At 31.8% G+C, this 24,123-nt stretch overlaps 1 protein-coding gene across 5 annotated transcripts in view; it reads left to right on the plus strand.

Annotated features, from left to right (window-relative positions):
- The window catches only part of LOC124362904 (endothelin-converting enzyme homolog), a 530,214-nt gene that overhangs the window by 413,402 nt on the left and 92,689 nt on the right, over nt 1-24,123 (plus strand). Inside the window, exon 1 of one of the 5 annotated variants that reach the window (XM_046817789.1) lies at nt 15,290-15,373. The exons of the other annotated variants lie outside the window; for them this stretch is intronic. The gene's annotated coding sequence lies outside the window, so the exon portion shown is untranslated. Of the gene's footprint in view, nt 1-15,289; nt 15,374-24,123 lie in introns of those variants that run through there. 5 annotated transcript variants of the gene reach the window in all.

A 24,123-nucleotide genomic window follows, 5' to 3' on the forward strand; every position in this document is an offset into this window, starting at 1 on the left:
AACTTACATCATCATCGTCAAATAACAATAATTTAACTCCCAATAAAATTATGAAACGGATATGGCCTAAATTTTGCCTTTTAGAACTTGTGACAGGACTAGCGTTTCACTTGATCGTGTTCAGGAATCTCGAATATAACATTTGCTCCTCTCAGTAACTAATCAGAAAGACTAAATATTCATCTCCAACAAACCGCTGCAAAAACGGCAGTAGGAAGTAAGCTGAAGTTATAGAGCCAACAATAACACAACCAATATTTAACCGGGAATGTTAACAAAAACAAACGCAAGCATCCAAGTGCTGGAATGTTGCCAACTTTTTATAGTGTGTCATAAATCTGGGTAAGGTGACATCACTGTTCCTTCAATCACAGACACTGTTCGACAAGTTACTTGTTGATCAATAAGTAAAATGGGTCACTTTCTAAAGTTATTCACAATCAGTTATATTCTTGTGATAATCTATAAGTTAGCCACTAAAGATTGTACATTGTTTTTAAGTAGAAGATTTATTAAACAACAACTTACCCAACATTGTAGTATTTAAGACTGCGTCTTGTGTAATAATAGAGAAATGAAGCAACGTTCTCCAGGCTGATGTCTTAATATTGGCGAGTAAGCCTTGTGGAAATTTATAGCTGAAGGAGATACACTCATACGTGCTTCATCATCCTTTCTGAGAGCCAAGTTACTGCTCTAACAGTTTCCTACCAACATTTTTTTATACTTGACATTGTAGGTTTTCAAGGTATCTTGTTTCTTACAAACAAGTTCGACTTTCAACTAGTTTCTTACCACCGTTGTATCAAGTTTAATAAAGTGGTCTTACCCAAAGGTAATAATTTCAGATTTTAAAGTCCAGTACTCCCTCTGATACTTTCTATCCATAGATCGCAGTAAAAGTCTTACAACGATTTGATGTTTTACGCAAAGAGCAGGCATTCTAAACTTTAACTTAGTTCATGTTCAGGTCTTTGGACTATCAGGTAAAGCTGCATAATTCTTGAAGTATTCTTAACTGTTCATTATAAATTCTTTCAAGCATATCTTCTTGCAAAATATGGAATGTTTGTGGTCACGAATCAGTTGTCTTATAGCTTCTTTTATTCCAGCCAAAAGTTACTGATTCTGTTAATCATTAAGTTTCCGAATATTTAACAAGGAACACGAGTAGAATATTTTTGAGTAAATCGTGGGATTTACATCTACCTACTGGGATCTCATGATATAATATCCCTATCCAACTAATAAAACACTATGCATTACCACACTAATTTTCCCAGTAAGGATAAAGAGCTAAGGAAGAGCATATAATTCTCAATTTCTGGAAGTTTATATATCTATCATTACCTAAAAAGTAACGACGAGCATGATGAAATCTAAAAAGAATACTGATCTGAAGTAAGTGTTGCTATTTCCTTTCTATTTGAGGCGATTACTGCGAAATAGTGTAACTGTAACTATCAAACCTTTGAGTTACAATAGTGTTACATACAAGATAAAAGCGTTGTCTATGTAATAACTTTAATTTTAGTATTTTGAAAAGTGATAAATCAAAAACTGACAACGTCTACTGTATTAATTATGTCTATGTTTTCCAGTTTACTTTTGGTCGAAATAATAACACAGTTAGAAATTTGAAATACGTCTACCTAGTTGTGGAGTGCTTTCTTCACTAAACATTTACTAAACCGACACTTCAAGAATTACAGAAGAATATAATTGTATTAAAAAGTTTTTGACGTGGTCTGGACTAAGAAAACCTAATTGATATTCATGACAATGGGGTTATTTATTATTCAAGAGTTAATCGTTTTTGCATTAAAATCCACGTAGTTTGTTTCTCATGTGTGTAAAAAGTTCAAATATTTTTAAAATTATCAAGGGGGTATGAAATACTTTTATAGCACAACATTGATATCAACAATAAGCTTCAAGTCATACATAGAAATTATTAGATAAATGATTATAATGTAACTATTTATTTTTATTTATTTATTTATTTATTTTATTTATAAACAGTTGTTTTACATAGTCTTGGCCTCACCAAGTTCTACAAAACTTGTCGGTGAGGACCACTTGAAAAAGTAAATATAACACATTGATACAAATATTCAACTTTTAACTTTCTTTTAATTTACTAAACTATAAACTCAAATTCGGCGGTTTAGGGCAGGCACTAGCTTAGATATCTTGGTATGTGTGGTAAAAACAGTATAATTTTTTTAAATAACACTAGTAATAGTTAAAATCAAACGCATATTTGAGTCCCTAAAAATCCTAATTAATTCTTCCCTCAGCAACGACGAATGGCAACCCTGTCATCAGGAAATCTGACAACGCCGGCTACCGGAATTCCCAAATCTCCTTATCTCTAAACAAATAAGCAAATAAAACCTGCCCTCAGTCAAATTCCAATATGTTTCTAGAGTGGACAGTGCGGTACTCAATCCGCTACTCGCTTTAACATGACTGAGGAGGTACGGGAACTCCGGCGCGCGGTACTGTGTGTGTGCTCCCCTTGTAGTGTTCACGGTGTCGGTGTTTGTGTGCGTTAGTTATAGTGTGTGTCAATGCTAGTGTGTTTAAATTGTCCAATTAGGTTAAATATGTGTGTGCGCAACACCGTGCTGTGGTGCTCCCTGTGAGGTTTATAGCCATTCATCGCCACTAACAACGGAGAGAGAAACAGAAACCATAAATAACATTCTTAAAAAACTAATAAAAATATGAAAACTAACATGTAATCAATGTATTTTTAAAGCTAGAGTATCAACGGTACGACAAAATCTAACACCAAGCATAAAATACAGATAAACCACCAATTAACGATTTACAATAAATATTTAACATATAAATAACAACGTCAGAATAATTTATTTACTTCCAAAACCGTGCTCTCAAAGCTTTAAACATCAGTGATTAACACTATGATATAATTCAAATAGCCAACAGTATAATCTATAAATAGATAACGAGTAACAATAAATTATCAGAGAAAATAACAATGTTAACCACTAATTAACGATTTACAATAAATATTTAACATATAAATAACAATGTCAGAATAACTTATTTACTTCCAAAACTGTGCTCTCAAAGCTTTAAATATCAGTGATTAACACTATGATATAATTCAAATAGCCAACAATATAATCTATAAATAGGTAACGAGTAACAATAAATTATCAGAGAAAATAACAATGTTAACCACTAATTAACGATTTACAATAAATATTTAACATATACAGAAAGTAACAATGTCAGAATAACTTATTTACTTCTAAAACTGTGCCCTCAAAGCTTTAAATAACAGTAATTAACTATAAATTATTTCATATAATTTTTTAAAACAAATTGAACTCAGGAAATAATTTGATTGAATTTAGAAGTACGTCTGCCTAACACGTTCAACATTTGTAGAGTGATCGTAAAGTTACCGTCAATTATATAATGTACGTAATAGAAGGATGGGTAAAAGTAAACTTAATTTTGATAGCAGAACCGAAGTGACTGGAGTGAACTTATGAACCGAAGTGAGGTCATTGTAAATATAAATAGCTGCGAGCATTTAAAACATTTCAGTCGCTATAGCTAGTGTTATATTTGTTTAAAGACATTTTAAGAAATATTGTTTTGTAGAAAAATAATCTAAGACTACTTTAAAGTGACTTTTATGTTCTTTAAGTGAGTTTAAAATCATATTTCCTTTTTTGCTCGATTTCAAATTAACGTTTAATTTGTGTGATCATTTCCTGAAAATTTCATTTAAATAATGAAATCCTTTTGGAGCGTGATATTTTCAAGAATGCCTATACTCTAAACTTTGGTTACGCCTTGAACTTATATACAACTATATATTACCTATTTATATATCTTTTATATTTTAATTTATTTGAGTCTATCTTTTGGTTTTACATTTAAATATTTAATGAAATCTTGATGACAAAAAGTCCCAGATGTGGAGGTCTTTCTCATTAAAAATGGATTCAGTCTCATGAGAGATTCAGTGTTAAAACCGCCGCCTTTGAGAAATATAAAGTACACGACGTATTCTCATTATTACTCCGACTCTGAGATCTTACTAAATAATGAAGCCAGTGTCTTGTTAACAAACCCTTTAGATCATTTATTTCACCTGGTAACCATCGGCTTTGATCTGTGGAGCTTTACCGATATGTGCCCCCTGCAATGTCCATTACACGTGTAACATACATAATAAACATTAACAGATAGGACTTTGATAAAAATTCAAACATTTAAAAGGAGACAAAATATCAAGTATAAATTACAGAAGAGGAATAAAAAATTAATGCCAACTCCTAGTCCTTTTTCTCCTCACACACGCGGCACGGCATTGCTGCTGCTGGTTAATCGGTTAAATCGGGGCTCTTACGGAGTTGACTAGGGGTCCATGGGTTAGATGCCCAGCTGGCAACGCCAATATCACTCCACAAAGGTCACTGGAATTGGGAAATGGAACAAAGTCACTTCGTCTCGGAACAAAACAAATTACGCAAGTCTAAATAAATAACTTTAGCTTGCCACTGAGTTATACAAGATAGGGCTAAAAAATATATATTTGCAGTTATATTAAATATAAGTGGATTCCGTTTGAATAACAGCGATATCTCGCCGCTAAGGAGCATTTTAATGGCTATGTTAAATTATGATTGATTTAATATATAATAATATACCTAAAAATATAAGAATTCTCAAATAAAAACAATCCATATGAATAACATTTTTCTGTGTGTCCCCTTTACAAATAAATGAATGTAAATAATAGTTTTATGGCTATATTTCCGCCGGCCAATATTTTATTTGCTGTGATCTATGAAATAAACTGCGTTTACCTAAATATATAATCCAGATTAGAATAAATCTATATGAATTGTGTGCTTCTGTTTTTTTTAGAATTACTTCAATTACATTTAAAAACGGCATGGGGTTTGTAGCTAACACAATAGTGTCAACATTGTACATTGGGTAAAATGGGAAAGAGTGTTAACTACGATTGAACTGCAGATAAAATATTACTTTCCAAGATTTTTGCCTTCTTCAGAGATCTTGTTTTAATCTTGTTTTGATGGCATAGTTTTAAAATTATCTTTTAATTTTTCATCCTGAAAATAATTATAATCGTATTATTTACAAAATATTTTTTCCCAACCCACAATTTAAACCTTTTAAACTAAAATACTTTCCATTGCATTGCATGCGATTACTTCATAAGTTCCAACTTTCATCAGTCCGATTCCTTGTTGTTTAATTTTATTCGTTCAGAAAGTGTAGAAGAAAGAGTGAAAAGTATAGGGAAACTTGAATTTACAATAGCGGAACTGGCGTGTAACGATCAACATGAGGTATCAGCAAATCTGAATATTTACAGCAGTTGCTACCCAGGTGTAAACTCTGGAGTGTGTTTTAGTGCTCAAGTACACAAACACAGCCGACACATAAACACACAAACACAAGCGCCACGCGTGGTTGTGTTACGGAGAATAAACAGAGAGGAGTTCGCGTACATTCTGCACAGTTCACACTTCCCGGCGTCAGCTTGTTAAGTCAGCGTTCCGCATCGCCCTTGCCTCTGATCTCACGTGTCTACTCGACCATGTTCTTTTGTGAGGTTTGTATTCTGTATGTTGTTATCAAAAGAGTTGTTATAATGAATTTCTATTAGCAAAAGTTTTGTCATCCTTGTAGTTAAACTTAAGCCCAAAAGTGTGAAATGTATAAATATACTGCCCTGGTGTTTTTTAAGACTATTTGTTTCACGCGCATATTAGTGTGTGTTGTTCTTTTGTTTTACCGTTTTTTCCAAATTACCGCAAACCTTTTCTCTTATAATTAGCTTTGATAATTTGTACATATCGTTATGGCATTTTGAATGATTTTGTTGGACTAAGTTGTCCTATCATTTAAGAAACCAGATGAACTTATTTTGTCCTTAAACATTGTCTTAAGTTTTAACAGTTGTAACAAAAGTTTAAATTAATTTTTTGCTGTAAAATGAGTTGGGTCTGTTTATTGTAGACCTAAGAGAAACTTTTTATTGTATATACACATAGAGTGTTGCTTTTTAACGACAGAGAAATTGTTGCTAAGAAGAAAATCGATCGTTAGCCATGCTAAGTTTGTTGGAGGCAAAATTGGGATGATATTTAGCTTGACATACTTATAAAATAACCTTAACACGTAATTTAACTCTAACTAACATTAATGTATTCGTACCCGTTTAAGTACAATAAACATGACGTTAAAGTAGCGGTGATTTTCAGTCTCTTTATCTAGTTCTACCGTGGGGTGAAATAATTATTATTTATAAGTGTGACAGGCAGTTGTAATTTTATCAGGTAAATAAGTTTAATCTGAGAGAAATTTATAGTTTCATATTGTCAAGCCCTTTTATACGACCTCTACAAAACTAGTGTGGCTGACAATTAACTTGCTCCTAAGAAACAATTCCTTTATTGATTTCAATAAAATCAAGCTTGTATTGTTATACAGTCTATGCACTATTCCGTACTATGCACATTCGATGTCGGTTTCTAGATTTATAAATACATTTTGTAGATTTGGAACTTTAGTTGCATAAGATTCCAAAAACACCACTCCTGTCGTATAGTCTAATAAAATTTGAGAGACGATAACAGACCTGCAATCAAATAAGACTGTCTGTAACGCGAGGTGAATTATTTGAATTTCTAGAGATAAATGTAATCTATTTAAATCTATTTAATTTTCAGGAAATTATTTATTAATTTTTGAAATTTCAAACGCATTATTCCCCAAACTGAGAGTATCCGTTATAAACAATTTTTAAGAAGAAACCTCATTCCAAAAATAATTAGATGTTATAACTCTACCAGTATATTCAGTGTATAACTCTCCGTCCTTTGTAATACATCTGAGGGAGTGAGATACGCTCTCTTTAAAAATCTCCTCTTTACTCTTACAAACACCAGCTCTTTACTTTGCAAACATCAGCTCTAAAAACACATAAAAAGTTACTACTCCAGCTGGGTTGGAGTTCTGTGCACCTACAGTAAAACATTATTCCGTTCAGGATGAGTATGTACTTGGTTATTCTATTCACTTTTGTGTTAGTTTTCGCCCCTTTCTGTTTTACTATTCAGTGACTGCTACACAATCATATGATTATATTAGGATATGATATTTAATAAGTCACATAAAACGAATAAAGAAACCGCAAACCTAAACTTTCGCATCTGGAAATTTTTTTAGTACACAAATATCGCAATTCTGCCGACAGATGTCTATTATTTATTTGTGGAGTTGCCTGATGATAAAACCTTTGGTTTCGAAAGGCCTCGTCCAAAAAATTAACAATTTGGAAAAGTATTGTTTTTATTAACATTTAGTAGTGTTCTATTATTGTACCATATAACAATTGCAAATGTTTGAAAATCCGTTATCCTTTCATTTTAAATATTCTGGAATAAATATCAACAAAACTTCCCCTTTTAAAACTTTCACACCAAAATTTAAATTTTTACTCTTTACCCTGCTTGGACCAAGACAAACGAGGTGTTTATCACACCAACTAGTCGAAAGTTGTGTGAGGCTGGACGTGTTAAATCAAATATCATGTTACCTGATGTCCTTTCTAACCACCTCGATGACAGGTTCCTTTGTAAAGGTGTCGTGTTACCTTTGAGTGAGTAACACATAGAATTTAATTGTATATTGGTTACTGTGTTTTACCTAACAATACATTAAGAACCCGAATATAATAACTTGTTCTTTATTAGAAACTAATGGTCACTAATATATTTTCTGTTGACAATCTTGAAGCTAATTTAAAACAGCTGCTTGTTAAAAAAGCCATTGCTTTAGGGGTTTGATAGAGAAATTACATATATTTTGTTTATTATAGAAATTTTTTTGTGCACTACTCAATCAAACTGTCATTCAGTTATTTACGGTGATGATGTAACATGAGTTTTGTTTGTATGTAATTGATACTTTGAATATATCATGGTATACATGGCAACATCATTTTCTTCTAAATATTTATTTCCTTCTAAATAACAAGTTTTTTCAAAATGCAATTCGTTTCAATATACAATTTTCAAAATTGATTTATTGCAACCTTACTCTCTTACATTGGCAGATGTTACAATAAATTAAAAATAAGAAAAACGCAAACATAACAACACGTTTGTCAGGAAGATGTAGGAATTTTATCTTGTATATCGAATATCCTTTTTTTGTGCAAATAATCATATAAGCATTATATTAATATTGCCTTTGTAGAGACGTGTTATGACCATCATCATCATTATTGCACAAGACAATGATATAATGCAGGAATGTTATACGGTTTGGTTTTATGTATCCGGTCACAACGCAATGAGTACCCGCGTCCTTGTTTATTATTGCCTCGTATTCCCTGCCAAACAAAACATTTACGGTTGGAATTACCATCATTGTATTTTATTCCTGAACACGATAAGGTTATAGAATATTGTTCTCGGTTCACGAACGCATTGAATGTACAGTATATATTTATGAACGAGTGACCATTGCGGAGTAGCTGGATGGATTTTTCCTTTCGTAGGTTGTTTTATCAAAGTCAAATAATTTATTACTAATAGGCAAAAATTGTATGGAAAATAGTCGTACAATATACAAAGACGTACAGATTAATTGACCATAACGTTAGAATGTAAAACAGACTATTATAGTCTATGAAAGGGCATAATTATAAAACTAAGATAGGCCAAGTCTACTAATTATTCTTATTTTGAGTAATAACCTTTAAGGTACAAAAAGACTTTACGCCTTTTTTTGAATGAAGTTGCACTTTTATAATCTTTTATTTTTCTGGAATGTTGTTCTATATTTCGGTATTGAATTATTTTCATATGCTAGTCCGAAACACAGGTGTGACAAGATTATTCTTGTGCCTAGTTTCAAATCTGTTAATTGTAAAATCGTAAAGATTGTTAAACGTGAACAGACAAACTGAATAAGTGTAAATAGAAGGTAGAGTCAGCAGGCTCTTTGCCGGGAAAACATGTCCACAACTATCACGACAACTCAGCCCACAGATGATTCGAATTGCCCGCTTCTGTAATTTAAACACTCTTTCAAGTAAAAACTTAGTATTCGTTACCCAGAACAAAATTTCCGTAGCTTAAAAGGAGTAAAAGTAGCCGAAGTATACAACCAGCAAAAGTTGTTTGTGAAGAAAGGTGGATAATTAACTCAAAGAATATAGACAGCAGATGAGTTTGGAACACATAACGTTCATGTGATGGTTAAAGTTTAACTTTGAATCGATATGAAGCCCCAAGAAACTGGCGACATTAGACTTTATCACGGAAATAATATTCGGAATAACTTATGTGTGTAGTTATATGAGTTGCGTTTGTTTATTTACTTTTGCATTAAATCAAGAATATTAGTTATGTTCATCCTAGGGAGCATAGGAATTTCCATGTATGGTTGGTTTGAATAGTTCCCACGACTTCAGTAACACCTTTTCCAATACTTGCATTATGACTATTGCCATCCATATATTCAGATAATACATGACACAGTAAAGTTCTTTCTTCGCAATCCATATTCGCTATATCATACTATTACCTCTGTCCAGTCTAGGAATTACATCAGATTTTTTTTATGCCTAATCCGTATCGTATACCTCATCAGTGAGAAATGGATGAAATGTCACTTCGACGATTTCCTGTCATAAAAACTGCATTTAGTGTCTCCTGAATTGCTTTGTAACTCAGAATAATTTATTTTCCTTGTTGCCACGATGGTCTAATACGAAGTGTTGTTACTTTTACTATGCTGTCACTATATAAATGTAAACAAATTTAAAACATTGGTTAAAATAACTAAACATATGGTCGTGCTGCCATAATACAATGTTTACAAATAACAATTGACAGGTCTTTGAACTCACATTACACAGCTGTCGAGGCCAAGATGGGATTTTTTGCTGCTTTAAAGATTATTGGGGCCCAGGCCGGACTGATTTACGAAATTAGAATAAGCCTGTGTTCATTCTAGGGGCCATAGGAATGTCCATGTAACATTTCAGTTTAATCGGTTGAATAGTTTACACGTGAAAGTAAAACAAACGTTAAAGTAAAAAGGTTTATAGAACTGTATTCTCTTCTCTTCTTCAGATGTAACGCAAAAACAGGGACACTTTTCTCACCGCTGAGGTAGATTAATGATAACGATTAAAAAATATACAATACTAATCATTCTAAATCTCCTTTTTTCCTTAAGAATTATGAAAAACAAAACGTATAAAATCAAATAATGGTTGTTAAAAGCGTTTAAAAAGCACTCGCATAATTCCAATCGGAAAGGTATATTGAAAGGGAAAGAATTATAACATACAGTACTCATTGAATGATATTTCTTCAACGTATAACTGTGAACAAAGCCAAGGCAAATACAGAAAGAAATCCAACCACAGCAATACGTTGTATGGCAAAATTAAGGTACTGGTTAACAAATATTTCATAACATTCTATTTGTATGGAAATTGTGACTGCCTTTATAAGGCATAACGCAAGAAAGGTAATCTTTCTTGGGTTTTCTAAGACAAAGGCTTTGTGCTAAGTCATGCGGTTTATTTTCTTTCCATTCTTCCTTTTTGTCATTTCAGGCTGCTTTACTTAACCTTTTCAGACCAGTATACCGATGTGCGGTATTATTTGTTAGTTAACATTATCATTATGGGTTAGAATCCAGAGATTCAAGTTTCGGATACCTAAATTTTTAATGAGACCAGTTACAACAGTCGGGCTCATTTTATAAATTTTTGCTTGGATTAATATTAAACAACCTATGTTCAGACTTAATGATAACGAAAGTAAATAATTTGTTATTGGAGCAGCAAACAGTAACATTGATGTATGTTTATAGGAACATTACTTGCTTGCATTAAAACTCGTATTAATTTATTGCTTTAATTATTAGCACGGACAAATTTTTATCGTTCGTTAAATAAAATTAAATTGCAGTCTCGTTAAACCGAATTTGTTGATAGTAATTCAATTCAGAATTTAGTTCATAGTTATAGTTTATTAATAACTTAAAACTTCTGTTAGCATTGAGTGAACCTACAGATTCGCGATATTATTGGCTGAGCGGTAGCAAAGCCTTTCACACTAGGGGCTGGAAAAAATTCGTTTCTGTCTATCAGTCTAAAACGAAGTGACTTATCGGGCATGAACATTGGCCATGAAGCATCATTTCTATATGAGGAACACTAATTTTGATAATGGTCCTTGTAAATCCTTGGGATTTGGCTGAACGTGAGCAAATATTTTACAGTGCATTTTTCAACGCAAGCATTTTGCTGAGCGAACATCAGCGAATCCTTTGACGCATCACGCGGTGTGACGTTTTATAACATGGAATTGGTTAGCTCAGATATTCGGTTAACTGGGTTTAAATTAATCAAGTTTATACTCCATTAGTTTCTTCCACATTTTAAATCTTTAAATTCTTGCCATGGGTTGTTTCTAAAGAGAAATTACCGTAATGGTCATGAATCATTTTCTAAGAAACAGATCATAAATTGAAAGATCCCTCACTCCAAGAACGATCCAATTAGGTGTATCGGAGCAACTGGAATCGTTATCACCTCTTGAGCACTGGATAGGCCGATCTTTGCCTCTAGTCGGGGGATTATATCGGATAAAAGGGTTTGACTTTCAACCAATTTCCAGTAAATTAGAAGCAAACATAAAAGTTCTTATCTGATTGATCTTTGTGCATTTCAGATTCAGAATTACAAAAATTAAGCTTTTTCAGGCTTTCGTTAATTTTGAAAAAAAAAAAAACTAACTACAAGTATCATTTTACGGCTATACAATTCGGACATTCTTTGATGGAAAAAACTCTTCTGAAACCATTCTTTTTTAATATTAACATTTTATTAAAAATTATAATTTTCATTAATCACTTATGAAGTGAAATTATAGTATTTTGAATTAAATATTACGTAAAGACTTTAGTCTAAGCTCTTTTCCAAGTGTATAATAATATTATATATTTGTATATTATTATATGAAATAGGAATATTTCAATGTTATTGGAGACTTGTTTATGTTCCGATGTAAACTATTCCGATAGCCACATTATGTAAACTAATAGTAAGGAAAAATAAACCCATAATTAATCGTAAACCCCCGGATAATACTAAACGATTTGCTCATGCATATTCAAACAAACGAACATAAAATGGAACAAATACGATATAACCTTATAATCACCGACTTGTGATGCAAATTTATTTGTGTGAGTAGGCGTACAATACAATACACTACACAATAACAAATACTTCAAGTTAAATGTTTATAGTTGAACTGAAATTACTCAGTTGGTGAAGACTTCCTAAAAGGATTTTGATAAGTTAAACAAACTGATGTATTTGCCTCAGTTATCGTTGTGACTTCACTTTACATAAATCTTGACTAAACTATCTATCTAACTAAGACTAAAATAAACGTTTTAAAGTAGGTCAGAAGTGTGTATACGCGTGTGACCATTTACTATTGTAAATTCTCTTTTACCATTGCTTGTTTTGCCACGCTCCGGCGATCACTCAGAAAGAAGGTCGGGGTTGGAACAGCTCAAGTCTACTTTGGAGTGTGTAGATAAATTTTTTTAAAGTTGGAATACAGTTTTAGAGCGCCACCCCGTTTATTACGGCATCCATGTAGAAATCTTAACGGGGAAACAAGTCCTAGCCGAGCCAAAGCGAATATTAACAAATCGTAAGGCAGAACAAAATTTGACCGAGATAATATGGACATTTAAGTATTTTGCAGATCATCTCAGCAACCATTCATAAAAGTAACAAGTAAACTATTTCACTCAATATCTGGTTACGTAAACGCCAAACAGCCAACCAGATTACGTAAACGTTACAGCTTTGGTTCCTTAGTATTTGGGATTTTGAGATTATCTGATCCCACCTACCCGAAAAGATCGTTCTTGAACGTTTATAGACCTTAGACTCAACGGACATTGTGATCATATAACGGACAAAGCGTCAAAATTTTCACCATCTAAATAAAGTACACCTCTTTGAGAGAAACTGGTTTTCTCCCTCCTCAATTAAAATCAAGGCTGTAAGAAATATTTTTGTACATATATTTCATGGTAAATTTAAATTTGTGTTCGTTTAGTTAGGTTTCATTGTAATGTTCAAATAATACAAACTCTCCGTTGAGCCAGGGAGTGTACTGCAGCGTAAGAATGGCTACAACTCTTATTGCCGACTTGTAACATTGGCTTTTTGCAGTATTATTTTTCGTCATATTCAATAATTAAAAATTTAGCATATTACAATTTCATATGATAGACTATAGGATGTTTATTTGAATATTTTTTGTCTGCAATTTTCTCTTTGCCATCATGGTTATCCACAAAAAAGTAACCATATTTGATAAAGCTGAGCTAAGAAGTGATATGCACCATAAGCGAACTCTGTGTTGCTCTTATAGATATGTAGCTTCACCTGTGGGCTGTTTCGTTTGCAAGGTATCGTGTAAACAAACACACAGATAGACAGACATACAGCAATATAATTTTTCCAAGCTCTATTATGATGAGCTTAGCTAAAGCTCAGCCAATTGCTACATTTCTGATCATGCATACTAATTTCATTATTGCAATCGTTCATAACGTAATACTATGCTGGGCTGAAAAACTGTTCCTTCAGATACTTCAATTTAAATGCTTTCATTATCATAATCAAATAGCAATGATTTAGCACGAAATATAGGTTTTATGTCGTTCACAAAATAAGGAAACAAATAAAGTCTATGTTTTTGGACCTCCTGATAGGACTAGCATTTTACTTGATTCGTGATCAGGAATCTCAAACATAACCTGATCTCATCCCAGTAAATAATCAGTAAGGTTAAATATTGATCATAATTACGCCGCAGCCAATCCAGCAGTAGGAAGTGAGCTTAATATATAGGGTCAACAACACAGCCAAAATATAACTGGGAACGTAAACCAAACTCAAACACAAGCATCCAGCTGCTGGGATGATGCCAACTGTTGTGCCATAAATCTGGGTAAGTTGGCATCACTGCTCCTTCAATTATAGACACTGTTCGGCAAGTAGTCTGTTGATCAATAAAGTCAATCGGGGTCAATTTCTACAGTTATTCACAATCAATTATATTGTTTTGATAACCAACTAGTTAGGCACTAAACATTAACACCGTGAAAAAAGGTCAACTTCTTTTACAAACGAAATCAACTTACCTATATAACTATTCTAGTGTTTTGGACACCGCGGTCAATGATAGAGCTTGCATACTGTGTAGACATTATTACTTTAACCAAAGTTAATACTTTCAGTTTTAATTATCTAGACCAGGGCATAAACGCTCACTATGATGTTGACAGTTTCTACCAATGGATCACAGTAATAAACTGTGTTATGGGTGTTTACACTAAGAACATGCTCGCCAAACCTTAACTGGCCCAGCTTTCAAATAATAAATTCTCACTTATTTCATTGGTATCTTTGCAGAATTGATATGTACGGAAAAAATTGCCATAGTCAGGTCTTTGGACTATCAGATAAATCTGCAAAATTCTTGGAGTATTCTTAAAGTACCCTTATAATTTCTTGAAATAAATTCCTTACAACATCTAGGTAGCTTGTGGTCGTGATTTAGGACTCTATAATTCCTCCAGTTAAAAGTGACTAATTCCTTCACTCTGTAAGTTCAAAATCTTTAACAATCTTAAACTGTACGTATGTGAATTGCCCATCCAGGGTATTTACCTGAGTGTCATTTGGCTGGGCGAGAACTAAAACCACAATGAATTTTGATAATTATTAATGATTCGAGTAAGAAAACAAACAGCAAATTATTGATGAATTGGTCATATTACAAGTAATTACATACGGTTTGTTCAAGATGTATTATATAACTTATCGTTTTCCTCCACTGTAATGATAAGTTATATAATGAAAGCTTTTTAAATTTATTTCAACACGAATATCTAGGGTTTGCCAAAAATATTTAGAATCTGTGCAATTCGTTATGTGTAGGGAAGTGTCAATGGCCTCTATCTAGATGATTACACTCTTTCGCAGAATGCTTGTAGAGTAAACAGTACATGAGAAATAGCGCGTATAATTTACGTAATATATAGTGACAACAACTGTTGCCTAGAGACCATATCTGATGACTGAGAATGGCTTACTCATATCCTTATTCATTCGGTCGTAACATCGGTCTTTTTGCTCATCCATAATTACCACTGTGAAAATTGTCACAAACATTTCAAATACTGACCAACCACAGTCATCTAGATCTTCTCTGAAGTTGTAGAATTTGTAAGTATTTGAACTGTTGTAATACTTCAACAACAGTTTTCTTTTACTTGAGCAAGGTTGATTGTTTAACTTTGCGTCGAAATATTCATTATTAGATGTATTAGTGCATTATTATATTCATTAATATTCAGTATTAGGTGTGTACTGCTCACTCTTTTAAAATTCCTATCGTGGTTTCCGGGTTACTTAAAATAGGACTAGTTTTAGTTATTTCTATAATCTTAATTTACTACTTAACCAGATAATGCCTTACAAAACCCAAATAATTAAAATCTACATCCGGGTGATAGTGGGTATAGAATTATGTTACTGTAATAGTTTTATTTCTTAGCAAAGTAAAATCTTAACTTCGTTTGTAAGACCATAACCTTTAGAAAAAATAAAACAGCGTAGATTCTCATGCGTGGTTATACGTCAAGCAATATATATTTAGACGTACAACTGTTACTAACCGTACAACATCCAATCGTCATGCTTCATACTTGTCAGTTATATGAGGAATGTCCTGTGAAGAGTCGATTAAGTCTTAAAAGATCGACTTTTAAGTATTAAATACGTATAATTGTGTTTAATGTAAAAGGTATATGATATTAATAATTATATCATAATAAAACTAACACTAGGTTAGTAATAAGTAACGTTTTGGCAATTTGTATAAGCAATGGAAACGTGACGTTTTAAATATGGGAAAATAAGTCCATTTAAATCTATATAAAGATAGATCACACACAAAACATAATTGTGATGCTAGAGATAGTTATGATTAGAAATAAGATTTTAAAATAGTTAGATTTTACTAGATTAAAATAGTTATGGCAATACTGTGAGAAAAAGGATTCTGAAAAGTAATGTCCCTTGTGTAGGAAATTTCTTTTTTACTATATTTGAGAAACTTCAGTTAAATGATAGCAGGTAAATAATATAATTAAAATTTAAGAGGGTGAGTTGTAATTGACCCCACCCAACAACACATTCCGCAAATTACTTTGACCCAGTGAGACAACGTGATTAAGACAAATTTTCAGGTAACTTAGTAGTCCAATTAGGTTGCAAACAATCATAGAAAACAATTAATTTTTCTTGTTTATAGGATTATTAGTCATCGGTTATAACGGTGTAGGAAACTTTGATATGAGTTTTAAAAAATCTCAAACTTATTCGTTAGAGATTCATTAAATAATTTTTTTACACATTTGTTTATAAAAATAATTTATCTAAAATTCCTTTTAATTTTGAGCACACAAAATTTTACCTTTATTCCTATTTCTTGTTTAATTTTTGTCTTAATTTTTCTTGCCTCATAAAATTAATCTACAATATTATAATACTTCATATAATAGCTAAACGAGGAAGAAGGATTTCATAAACATTTAACTTATTGTCACTATAGAATGCTGATAACCTCTTTAAACGCCTAGCCTAGGATTGTATACTATGAAATATAAACATTTTACAGTATAAACATGTATACAACAGATTTGAGAAATTAGCTATGGACATAAAGGTTGTATGCAACTACCGAGAAACCTTTTCCTTTACGACAATGATATAGCGTACTTCTACCTTGTATAGCTTTATGCTAACAGAAATTTTTAATTCTTAATACTTTAATCACCTGTTTTCCAGAGCTTTCTTTTAAACATTTAGTTATTAAGCTTGAAGTAGGTCTATACATTAATAAAACCCTTAATATTTGTCAGTATTACTACCATTTGAATATTTGCAAAATATTCATGTATGAAGGTGCAGGGCAAAAATATCCGATTCAGTTTTCGTCTGGGTTTCGTACATAAAATAGTGTACCTTCTTTTTTGTGGGTCTGGAATAGATTTATAAAAATTACGACACCGAAAAAAGTTACAGATATTGGTTTATTTAAGTTAATTTATATTTCTTTAGAACTTTTCGTTACATCATGTTAGTACTCTGCTGGTAAATATTTGCCCATTCGGACGATATCTTATTTCTGAATTGTGAGCAAAGTTAACTGGTCAAACTTCCCATAGAAGTTATTTCCCCAAAAAGGCGGATATTTAACATGAATAAACCAATTTGGAGAGACGTTTATTAACACTACTTCTTTCATTTAGGTACCAACACCGTTAAGTATTCATTTTAAGGACTTATTTATATTTTTTCTGGGTAAAGCTTAAAACTTAGAAGCTTATGTCTTCCACTGAATATATTTTGAAACTGGAATGACTAATTGATGGGCGTTTAATAAAAATATATTTATGGCTTACGTTAAACCAATGAATTATCTGTTTTTAAAATAGTATTGCCCACTAATTCTATTGCTAATGAAAATTGAACTCCCATAGTCCTTTCAAAATAATATTATTAATTTGTGAATTTGTAACTATACATTTAATATTTTTTAACAAAAGTTGAATAATCAGCTTCATTGCATCCTTACAAGTTTCTGTGTACTTTATTGCTTTATACCACGATTCTGCAACATGAAGAAAATATTGTGCTCTCATACCAGTTGAAAAGTGAATAACACAGTAATTAACTGTATCACCTAACCTCACTAGAGAGTCCCATCCATTCTGTTTTCTCAAGAGATAAATGTGCGTCCAAATGTTTATTCTGTGAGACATAAGCATGAAACAAACGCGAGGAATAAATTACAGTAAACTATGATTTGTCTGTAATACTCATCGCCTGTGTAATAAATATATCCGAATATTTTCATTCAAAAATATAATGCAAATTCAGAATCTGTCTTACATAAGATTCTTGTCAATACACATGGCAAGGTTTAAATATGAATTCCTTGCAACATTATTGTAAAAGGATATTTTAAAATAATTAAAAATTTAGAATCTACTAAACTAAAACCTACCACTATAATGCCTGAATATTAACAACCTAGTTAAGGATATTGTATTATTACCTTATTGAATATCCCGAATTTCAAAGGTTATTTTTACTATCAATAGTAACATCATTAAAGATATTATTTTGCAACATTATATCAAATCTACTCCAAGACTTTTCAATGCTGCTTGTATTAATTTTCACCTATTTTTTTACATAAAATAAAGAAGTCCATGATTTAAAAAAAAATAATCTTTGGATTATGCAAATAATTTCTTAAGCATTCAGAAAAATTTGCATAACATCTGTCTTCTTTAGGAACTTTTCTCAGAATATTATAAAAGTTAGCTAATTTCCACGTAGAGTCTGCTCAGGTACTATCTTCTTGCAAATTTCTTCCCTTATCAAGTTAGATGCAACAGTTGCATTCACTTAAGTGATTGCGATCATCATAAACTTTAGAACTTTACTGATCATCTGTAAATGTTTAGATTCTTTCCATCATCAAATTTATCAAGGATAAGTTCATCTACTGAGGTTTTTATATTTTATATAATAACAACATTTATATCCATGCTTTGCTTAGAATATTTAAGCATTATCAATATACGAACATATTAAATATGAATATACATACATCAATAGCCTATATGTAATTAACTGAAAGACCCAGGATCGCTATATAAGCACTTTTTAATCGATATAAAAAGCCTGAAAAAAATAAAGTTTGTCCCATTATCAACTCGACCTTCATAGGGGATCCGCTCGTGAAGAATCTTAGAAATTCCTTAATGTTAGCTTAAGTCAAGCAATAAAATATTTTAGATGTCTGCTTGAATTGGTGACAGGTCGTTTTGGAAAATCAATGAGAGACATAAACAATAATATTAAATCATCCTGACATCCTGACGTCTAACTCATGCTTTTTAATATTAAAGGCTAAATAGTTGGTATAATTTACATGAAGTTTATTCCAAGAGTAAACTCAAAAATAATATAGTATAATGCGATCTAACAACTTTTTATATTGCAAATGGTGGTCTTCTCAAAACATTCAATTGCTTTCAACTGTGGAAGTACACACATTTATCAATATTTTTAATCCCTTTTTCCTTGTTTTTTCCGACCATATCGCTAGTTGACGATTAAATAAAATGCGATTCAAATATTTCGGGAAAAAATATGTAACAGATTTATTATTATGAGTGATTTAAACATTAATATTTACCTTTATTGAAATAATTCAAAATATACTGCTTGGAATGGTAATCAGATTTGGAAGTTAGCAGTTTTGTATTCGCCATAAAACAATTGTTTACTTGTGTTTCCACATTACGTGGTTAAAGCTTATATTACGGTTGATGTTGAGAGCAATTCTAGTGAATTTATCGAAAACATTTGTTTTATAGGGTTAGTTACAATAAATGTGATTGAAGTGCGGATATTCGTTAAGTCCTCTAAAATAAAGATTTTACAGAATCATCATTTATATGTTTCGTTAAACTTTTGTAGTATTATGTAACATCCACCGAAAATGAAATTCAAACAACTTAAAATTCCAGCAATTTTTAGATCTACTTGATTCTTGCACAATATAGTTTATAATATATAACTATGTGTAGTAAGATTAGAAATTATATGGAATCGAGCATCATATTTCCAAAACTATTTTTATCAAAATGTGTGCTTGTTTTTAAATCTATTTATATTTATTTACATATATAGCTTATATGCTATAATAATAGTTCCTGCTTATACTTATAATTGTTCTTTTGTCAATTCACACCTATGATACGATTTATGGTATGGGCCACAGCTACTCTAACACTGATTAATAGTTATTGTATTACAACGTGCCATTCGTGTTCTTGTGACCCTAAGTAAACGAGACTTGTATAACTGCATTCAAAGATTAAATTTGTTAACACTCCCATTACTATACATTTCTAAACTGTTATGTTTGTAAAATTCCATAGTGTATCATACATTGATGGATCCGCTGTACACGGACTCAACACCAGAATACGAGTGAACTTTCGAAAGATACAGCGTCAGTTGGCTTTGGCTACAGTTAGGCCTCTTAATGTTGGGACCAGGTTGTTTTGAGACCTCCTTATTGCCTAAAGTGCATCCAAAACAAAATTAAAGCTGAAATTGAGGGAGCACTTATTTGCGGAGTGATTTTACTCAGTAGGAAACGTTTTAGCAGATATATTACATTTGCCCTTTAAACTTATTCTCTTAAATGAATTCTTCTGTTTAGGCTGACTTCTTTTATCATTGAAGAAAAAAAGGCCCTAATTGTTTTTAACTATTGAGTTGATCATAAAAATTGTAATATATTGATACTCTCACACACATCTTGTAGTTATCATAGGCAATGAATGTATTTTTATTTGTAACTTTTTTTGTTCTATAATGTTATGTCCTCACCTATTTACTTTTTATTTCAGTAATATATTTATGTTAGATTAACAATATGCATGATGCGACTAGTAAAATTCTATTTTTCTATGTTATTATTGAATATTCAACAACCTAAAATCCATCCTACCATAAAACTAAAATATCAAAACAAAATATCAAAACAATTGATAAAATCCTTCCCTATCACCGACCACCCATTTTAAATAGTACATTAAAAATGAGACGACTCTCTAATAATTTTAGAATACAATTCTTATTACTAATTTAAATAGCAGTACAGAATGTTTAACCCTTCTTATGTATGTAGTAATAATATTGTTCACAAAAATAATGTATGCTTAAGTTCATTATCATCTTCATAATGATCAGTCCATGGAATTAAATCTGGTTAACCTTTATTTCATTATGAAAAGAGATGGTGGAACCATATTTAGAAGATTCCAGAAACGGGATTTATATTGTACCGTAATTTATTTTATCTTCACTGTTTTACAAACTTAAAATACACACGAGTTACAAATTAAAAATCTCACCCATGTTTAACAATTTTAAAAGCCTGAGATAATTATTGTTAATTGACAATTATGTTACGCAATTGTAATTCTTAATAAGGACTGAATATTCGTTGAATATGAATGTCTATTTAGCCTCTATATTGTTATATTTCTCAGAATATTTAAGTTCACATCTGATATTATGCCAAATGAGGCAATTAAACATTTGTAATATTTCTTATAATAAGTAATTTGGAAATATGATTTCCAAAATCTACATATCATAGTCACCACGCTAAACCAATGTTTCATTAACATCATATTATTCCTCTGTGATAAACAAGAGCCTCAGCGACTAGGCTAGGGAAATGCTCACTTAAAAACATTGCAGTAATAAACCTAATGAGCAGACGCCCGGTAAAGATGCGCCGGTGTGGTAGCAAAGAACTCGTTTGGCTGAAATGTCTTGAACCATTTAGTCCTTTACTACAGCTTTTAGCAGGAAAGGAAACCCTTTCACATGAAATTGTCTCTGTGGTAAATAACATTTTCGGCAAATAAAATACAAACCACTTAATTGTTTCTATATTCTTTGTTTGACTTTGCGATGGAAGGATTGTAAAGGAAACACGAATTATACAGACCTGTGCTATACATAAAATTACTATCGCTACATTTTGAGAACTGAAATATGAAAAAGACATTGTGGACAGACTGTGGTATTTAGAGGCGTAGTAGTATTACTGTTTTTCTATATCTGCACGATTGAAAATTTTTGGAAAAAATCCTGTTTCTAGATTTTTGAACATATTTATATAACACTGTGAATTCAACTGAATGTTTTAACTTCACATCACTTTAATAATTCCAATTTACTCTTAATTGGATATATTTTTGCATCACATGGTGTTTTTACTTTTGGATAGCATAATATTTACATACATTAAGTATTCTAGGTACACATTGAGATTTTTTATTTTAAACCCGCAAAAGAGACCAAATATTAGTGCGTGAATCCCCATTTTATTTTTATAATTCTCGTAATCGCTTTATCAATTTAAACATTGCGTTCATTTTGCAATATAGTAGATAATATCATTTAAAATACCATCGGTAATGTCTTTAAAATATAGATCATGTTGCGTTATTTTGTCTCATTATCATAATCTAATGAGTAGACCAAAATAATTGCTGAGGCTGAATATCCATAAAAAATTTTAGTGGTACTGACCAAATTTGTATTACCTGCAATATTATCCGTAATTATTCAAAAATGTTGGCTCAATACGTCAATCGCCAACTGAATTCTGTCGAGTATTGGAAGAACGTTTCAAATTCCAGGACAGATGGGAGTAATAAGTAACTGTTACCTTTCAAGTAATCCTGTTATGAGTAAGAGCTACAAATTGGAAACTGTTTTCCCCGCCACACGAGAAAATTTTACTTACAATAAATTTGTTATCTGTAATTTTTGATTTGTGAATTGACAAATACTCGTACACAGTAAAGAGCTGCTGTACCTAACAATTCCTCAATTTATAATCTAAGATTGAGGAAATACAATTCATTTCATGTATTAGGAAAGAATTCCTTTTATTTACCTGTAAGAAGGAATTGTTCGGAGGAAACCTCGTAATCAATATACAAGTATTTATACAAATCATTTTAAAATATTTTAGATAAACAGTATTGAATTTCTCTAATGTGTTGTGTGGAGTAAAGTAAAAGTGCAACTAGTGCTCTTTACAAAGCAAATAATCACAACAGGAACAAACCTGTACATCTAATAATCACCCCCGCGGGTAGGGTAGATACGGAAACAAACATAATCACCATTTCTATGGCAACATTACAGCCTGTTTATTGATCAACGCCCGGCCACGTGTCGGTTCTGGTGATGACAATTAGTTCTGTAATGACAAGCGAAATAAACAACGTGTAATTTAAAATAACGAGAGGAAAAGCTCACGGCTTTGGAGATTTATTCAGTGACATTTAGAAATAATTATACTAAAACATTTTTGGATCGTAAATAAATACAGCATGTGTGCTCAACTGCTGGTCAGCATCGGAGGATTCGCTTTATACTTTTTTCGCTCTCTTAGTTTGCCTACATTAAACTTCCCGATTGTTCGAAAAAAGGACCATGAAAGTGCACACCCTCCTTTTTGTCAGATCTGCTTATAAGGTTCTCTGGGATATTAATTATATGCGCAATGTTATGCTATGTCTTCGCTCTGGAAAGTAGCTTCTAAATTAGCAGTAGACTTGAATGCATGTTTGCCTTTCTCTGACTATTTTGCCATCCATCGCATTTCAAGCATGGATGAAGCGTTCCTTTTAAGGAAACATTTTTAGTATTTTAAAGATACAATCGCTATAACGGATTGAAATCTTCATTCTACCATTTTTATGGACATTATAAAAAGTAGTTTCAATGTTCTTCAGAGTTAAGAGTGATCTTGAGTCCTGTTAACAAAGCTCTTAAGTCTTGAGTAGTCATAGTGTTAAGATTATATAGAATGTATTCTAAATTTGAGATAGAGTAGTGAATGATTTAAGATTTAATATCAAATTGTAAGACCTAAAGACAGGTCTTATAACTTCTTGCTGACTTCTGGTGACAATTTTGTAACACTTTTTAACTTATATTTGGGTCCATTACTGATACAGCCGGTAAATCATGAGTACAGAAAATTTGGATTTATCAGGTACATCTGGGCAAACTCATTAGTGTACAAAAGCAGCACTCCACTATGTGCAAATGTCTAGATGATGAGTAAAGCAATAAATTATTGATAGTTTACAGCGTAGAGTGGGTGATCAAGTGGATGGAGCTTCGTTAGTATCTGCAATATTTTAGAAAACATGAGTATGACGGGGAACCCTCCCCTATATTTCCCTGTCCTTCCTCAAGGAAGCTGTATCTTTCGAGGATCTCTACAGGAGGCGGCCCAATCCTCTACCCGTAACCTCCTTGAAATCCTGGCACTTAGAAGCTGCGAA

This window comes from Homalodisca vitripennis, chromosome 5 (genome assembly GCF_021130785.1).
Source record: "Homalodisca vitripennis isolate AUS2020 chromosome 5, UT_GWSS_2.1, whole genome shotgun sequence".
NCBI classification, from domain to species: Eukaryota; Metazoa; Arthropoda; class Insecta; order Hemiptera; family Cicadellidae; genus Homalodisca; species Homalodisca vitripennis.